The following is a 6,185-nucleotide window of genomic DNA, read 5'->3' on the forward strand; positions in this document are numbered from 1 at the left end:
TGTTAAAACTTACCGACCTTACAAAATATCCTTACGAGAAAAAAGTGTCCTACTTACACTAAGCGTCCATGTGGTTGGTCACATAATGAAATTACTCATCCCACCTCTATAATAGTATAATCTAATGGTAGAAAGAGTATGATCATGGCAAATTTGACAAAATGTAGATTTGTAGATATTTTTTTTAGTGGTTGAGTCTCCAAGCGTCTTTCATAGGTGTCATTTTCCCTCTTTTTTTTTTTTTTTTTTTGTTTCTTTATGCGGGATTTTAGTGGTATTTAGAAAGAAGAAATCTATTAAACTCTTGAGATTAAAGGGATAGGATCAAGTATATTAAGTAAGCATGTTGGTGGAGGATGGTTGATCGATGAAAAAAGTTAGGTGCACTAAGTGCCAATTATCGATGTGTAAAGAAATTACATAAAATTCAACGGTTAAAAGGTACTGCCCCTTGATGATAACAACAAATGGGCAAAATTGGCAAGTTATAATGATTCCCACTACCAAAAGGGAAACAAGTTTTTACTTTATTTTTAATTTTTAATGGGTAAGATAAAATTTCATTAACTAAAAAGAAGAAGATACATAGAGGGGGTGGGTGATGCCAATAAGCTCTTAGTACAATTGATTTAGTACTAAATAATAAAAAATAAATTGGTCAAATAAAATGACTCGGTCTAACTGACCAAGAAAGGGGCCATAAAAAATATTTTTTTTTTTTTTTTTTTTTTTTTTTTTGGTAGCACACCAAAAGATTGTCTGCTGATAGGCATACTTGCAGTGATTAGCAGCCAACAGGGGGAAGGTTGCACTAAAATCAACTAAACTAGAGTTGTTGCGGAGTAACTTCACTTAGATATCTGATAAAACAGGCGCTTTACGGTTGATGAGCATGAGCATGAGATATTTATTATTTTACAAACTCCATAGACAAAAAGGAGACACCAGCTATGGAAAGGCTTAAGAGAGAGGGAAAATAACACAAGCCTCAAATATGCCGCTCGATCGGTAGGTAGGGGTGATGTTGAGGAGGGCAAGACAACTATAATTTAGTACGTGAATTTTGAAACAAATAAAGTTGAAAAATATGTTTGAAAAGTTTAACTTTTTGAGATAAAATTAAAAATAAAATAAAATAAAATCTATTTGTTTTTGAAAAATCTGTTGAAATCTGTTTGCATCCAAACACGCCCTAATAATGTTGGTATTTAATTTGGTGCTTCCTACAAGTAGCAATAAATGAGCCATAATCTCTCATATAGGACTAGGAGGAGCATTGGTTGCGTAGCATATTGGGGAAGGTGGTGAAAACTGAAAATAGAAAAGAGATCCACCTGCTGATTGGGTCCAGGCCATTTATTAATTGGCGGACTTAACGGCCATTTCTTTTGTTCTTTTTGGGACGTAGGAATTCACTGCTTATAGCTGGTTGGGCCACAAAGTTTGAAACCAATATTAGCTGCTCCCTCTACGTCCAACCATCTCCTCCCACAATTCTAGGGCATCAACACCTACAATTAACACTCTTGTCCCAATATCCATCTACTAGGGTAGTCCTAGCTAGGGGTCTAGGCTAAGGCCATATTCAAAAATGAACATGGTGATTTTTTTTTGGAATTACAAGACTGTCATACAATTTAAATGACTTGACAGTGAAAATTAATCATTGATTTATTTGTTTTTTTTTTTTTAACAAGTGCTAGTTCAAATGTTGATTTTTTACTGTCACATTATCAAGTTATATGAAAGTCGTCTACTTAAAAGAAGTCTTATCTGAAGATGAAGCCAAGGTGATCTCTAATATACCTTCAAGTCCTTTTCTCTCTTGGGACCGATTGATTTGGAGGGGAACTACCAATGGTGCATTTACTGCCCATAGTGCACACCACTTGGTGAAGGAACTACAAGACCGTTTAGGGGGACAATGCTCTTTTGTGGAGAAGGGGAAGGACGCGTGGAAAGGTGTATGGGTTTTATTTGGCGGGCTTGTAATAATTTACTTCCCACAGGGATTAACCTCCTCAAGAGAAAGGGTGTTAGAGAACCCCAAATGCCCTTGCTGTGGGGTAGAAGATGAAACCACTTTTCATGCCCTTTGGAGCTGCCTTGCAGCAATGGATGTTTTTTGGGGGGGGGGGGGGGGGAGGATCGTCGCCTTTTCAGAAATGTGTTTGTGAAGGAACAAACTTCCTAATGCTTTTCGATTACTGCATGCTTTAAGGGCAGTAATTGCAAGGAGTATCTGGCTACGCCGTAATGCCTTGGCGTTTGACGGGGCCTTTAATCATCCTAATTCGGTCTATACAGAAGCAACAAAGTCCCTGGAGGATTTCAAACATTGCAACTGAAGGGAGCAAGACCTAAACTAGCTAGTGGAGAGTAATCCAAGCATTATATAGCAAGTTTGGCAACCCCCCTCTTGTGGATTAATCAAAGTTAATTGGGATGCTTCTCTCAATGGCAAGGATGGCTAGATAGGGTTGGGGGTCATGGTCAGAGATTGCATGGGTCACTTCTTGGGAGCCCGTAGTGTTCCAGACCAATTGCAGGTTGATCCCAAAACGATTGAGGTGATGGCAGCCCTTTACGAGGTGCAATTCAGTAAAGATGTTGGTTTTTTTTTAGGGGCGGGCACGACGCGAGGCTGGGCGGGGCGGGGCGGATTTCCGCCTTTTTTGCCCCCGCCCTGCACCCCTGCGGGTTGACAATTTTCAACCCGTAGTCCGCATACTTTTAGGGGAATCTGTCTGGGGCGGGTTCGTGCAAGGCGGGGGTGAAGCGGGTCGGGGGGTGCGGGTTTGAAGTTCAGCTAGCTGCCGTAGGTAGAAGGAGAGCTCTTCATGGCTGGGAGAGACGGAGTGAAGCAAACCAGTGAGATTCAACACCTTCATACTCTGTTTTGCCTCTCCTTTGTTGCTTCAAAACTATGGGTACCCAATTCATGGAAATGACGATCCCATAAAAGAAATCTATAAAAACACACACATGAACCTTTCCTCCTCGGAGAGACCAAATCAAACGCAAGATACTCAAAGGTGTTGCGGTTAAAATCGGGTCTATGGTGGTTGGGTTTGGAGGAAAGAACATTGAAATTGGAGGCTTTCTCAGCTCAAATTCCACAATTCCAACTGGGTGCAACTCAGATGACTCGTCTGGTTCACGACCAATTAGATTGCTACCTGAAAGAGACCTATTTTTTGAAGCAGAAAAAATGCAAAGAATTTTGAAGGTGTGCGGCACTGAAGAGTCTAGAAAAAATGAAGAGGTGTGCCAGGGTTATGGGGTTAGGGGATTTTTTATTTATTTATTTTTTGTTTTTTCTTTTAGCGGGGCGGGGCGAGTCCCTGGGGTTTTTTAAAACCCCAACTCATAACCCGCCCCGCCCCACACGAGTTGGACAAAATCCAACCCGTACCTGCATGAAAATCCTCCAAAACCGGTGTACTTGGGGCAGGGCGGGTTCTCGCCCACCCCTAATTTTTTTGAAGTCATATTTGAAAGAGATGCGGCTTAAGTGGGCATAGACATCAACACAGATTCTCCTAATTTATCTAAGGTGGGTCATTTTATAGAGAGCGTTCAATAGGAACTCAAATGGTTTCGAGCTGCAAGTTTTGTTCATGTTTCTAGACAATGTAATTTTATAGCTCATGTGCTTGCTAAGGAGGCAGCTCAAAATAAGGTAGGGTGTGTTTGGTTAGAGGATATTCCATGGAGTATCGCTAGTATTGTACTTGGGGAGCAATGTGGTCCCTAGATCAAGTTTTGGGGTTAGTTTTTCTCAGTTTTTTAATGAAGTATTGAGATGATACTGTTCAAAAAATAATAATAACAATAAAAAAAAACCCCATAAAAGTAGCACATTTTTAATTAATTATAAGTTATAACAACCACGTTAATTACGTCCTAAAGTCAAACTTTAATATAAAATTAAAATAAATATGATTTAATTAATATGTATTTTTTTTTTTGCAAAAAAGTCTTATGGGTAATTACCTTTTCACCTCATCAACTATCAGCCATTGTCAACATGCCCCCATGAATTGACACTTCGACCAAAAGAGAGCATCGAACTATCATTTTTACACACTTTGCCCCCTTCTGTCAGTCTAATTCATGCAAAGACTTAAATGCCCTAATTCAATTTTAAAAATGACCTAAATACACTCTATTTAAAAAAAAAAAAAAAAAAAAAAAAAAAAAAAAAAAAACTGAAGGAATGTCGCCACCCCTTTGGTGGCTGCCGCCACCCCTGAGGTGGCCGGGTGGCCTATGAGTCACCCCAGGTTCTGGGGAGGCCGTGCTGCCACCCCTTAGGCCGGGGTGGGCCGCGAGCCACCCCTTTTCCAGGTTTTTGTTTTTGTTTTGTTTTTTTTTTTTTTTTTTTTTAAATATATTAATTTTAATTTTTTTATTAAATAATTTCGAGGGTATTTTGATCTTTAAATCAAAATTAACGGTAAAAAATGGCATATTCCATCCAAGTTAACGGAATTCCTGATAGAAGGGGGCAAAGTGTGTAAAAATGGTAGTTTGATGCTCTCTTTTGGTCGAAGTTTCAGTTCATGGGGGCATGTTGACAATGGCTAGTAGTTGATGGGGGAAAAAAGTAATTACCCCAAAGTCTTACTTAAATTTATTGGTTTAGGAGTACTTAAAACAGATTGTATTAGATTTAAGAAGATCGACTCATGATCTTATACATATATTCCAACCCAATTTATACGAATTGTCAACCTTAATTCAAACACCTATATGGCAGACGAAGCTAAGAGCTTAGCTCATGTCCTTATACCAAAATGGATGTGACTCTTGGGTGATAATGATTTTTTACCATTTTAATATATCTTCTATATAGTTTGACCCAACCTTAATATTAATGCTTCTACTGCCTTTTGAAAATAATAATCTTTATTGAATATACTTCAATCACTTAGGGAAAAAAGTTCCCTAGATATAATATAACAGATTCAAATTGAAATTTCTTTAACCCAAACTCTATCTACGATGCCTAAAATAGTCTCTTTCACTACAAAAAATCTGGAATTTAGTGAACATGTAAAAGGGCTTTGCACGTCACTAAACTCTAGTGACGTGGCATTAGTGATGCGATGCCCATGTCACTAAACTGCCGGTCACTAAAGTAACTGTAGTGACGCGCAAAAGTGTACCACGTCACTGTTTAGGGACGTGCAAAATGACACGTCACTGAAAATAGTGATGTGTCATTTGAGGACACATCACTAATTTTAGTGCCATGTCATTTGTACACGTAACTCATGTAGTGGCGTTCTAGAAAATCACACGTTACCAAAGATTGTGACGTGTCATTATTGCACATCAGTAACAATAGTTGCGTGCCATAAATATTGACACGTCACTATTGTAGTGACGTGATAATTTACCACGTCACTATTGCAATGACGTGTTACTTTGTTCCACATCAATAATTATTTAAATTTATATATATTTTTTTAAAAAATATTTTGAAATATACTTTAGTGATGCACAAATTCTGACACGTCACTCATTAGTGATGTGTAAACGTTCGCACATCACTATGTAGTGACGTGTAAAAGTATACACGTCACTAATGAGTGATGTGTCAACTTTGACATGTCACTAAAGTATTTAGTGACGTGTCAACTTTCGCATGTCACTAATTACTTAATTTTTGGTAGTGAATTTGGCTATGATATGAGCGGCCTTATTCGCATCCCGCTTCACATGTTCTATTTCTCCAATATCGTAGTTGACTCAGCCCAATTTTGATTCCTTCCACAGTATGTGTTCATGAAAGACACTTTTTGTTTTTAAACTAATTAAATCTTAACCTAATTCCAAAAAAAGTTTGATTTTGGTGAATAAAATAAAATAAAACAAAACAAAAGGTACTAAGGTTTTGGAATCCACACTCACCGAATCATAACCACATACTCCATGTTCATCAATATTAATCCGAAGTTCTTACAATTAAAATCTTAAGTATGTTTTACTATGTTTCAAACAGTTAATCAAAACATCTCATGTATCCATTCTTTACACAAATCACAAAAGATATCCGGTTTAAACCAAATCATCAAATGTATCCGTAGAATAAATCACAAGGGATATCCAATTGTTTTGTAAATAAAAACTAAGCAATCAATTATGTGAAATTATCTCAAATCATCAAATGTATCCTT

This window comes from Alnus glutinosa, chromosome 5 (assembly GCF_958979055.1).
Source record: "Alnus glutinosa chromosome 5, dhAlnGlut1.1, whole genome shotgun sequence".
Taxonomy (NCBI): domain Eukaryota; kingdom Viridiplantae; phylum Streptophyta; class Magnoliopsida; order Fagales; family Betulaceae; genus Alnus; species Alnus glutinosa.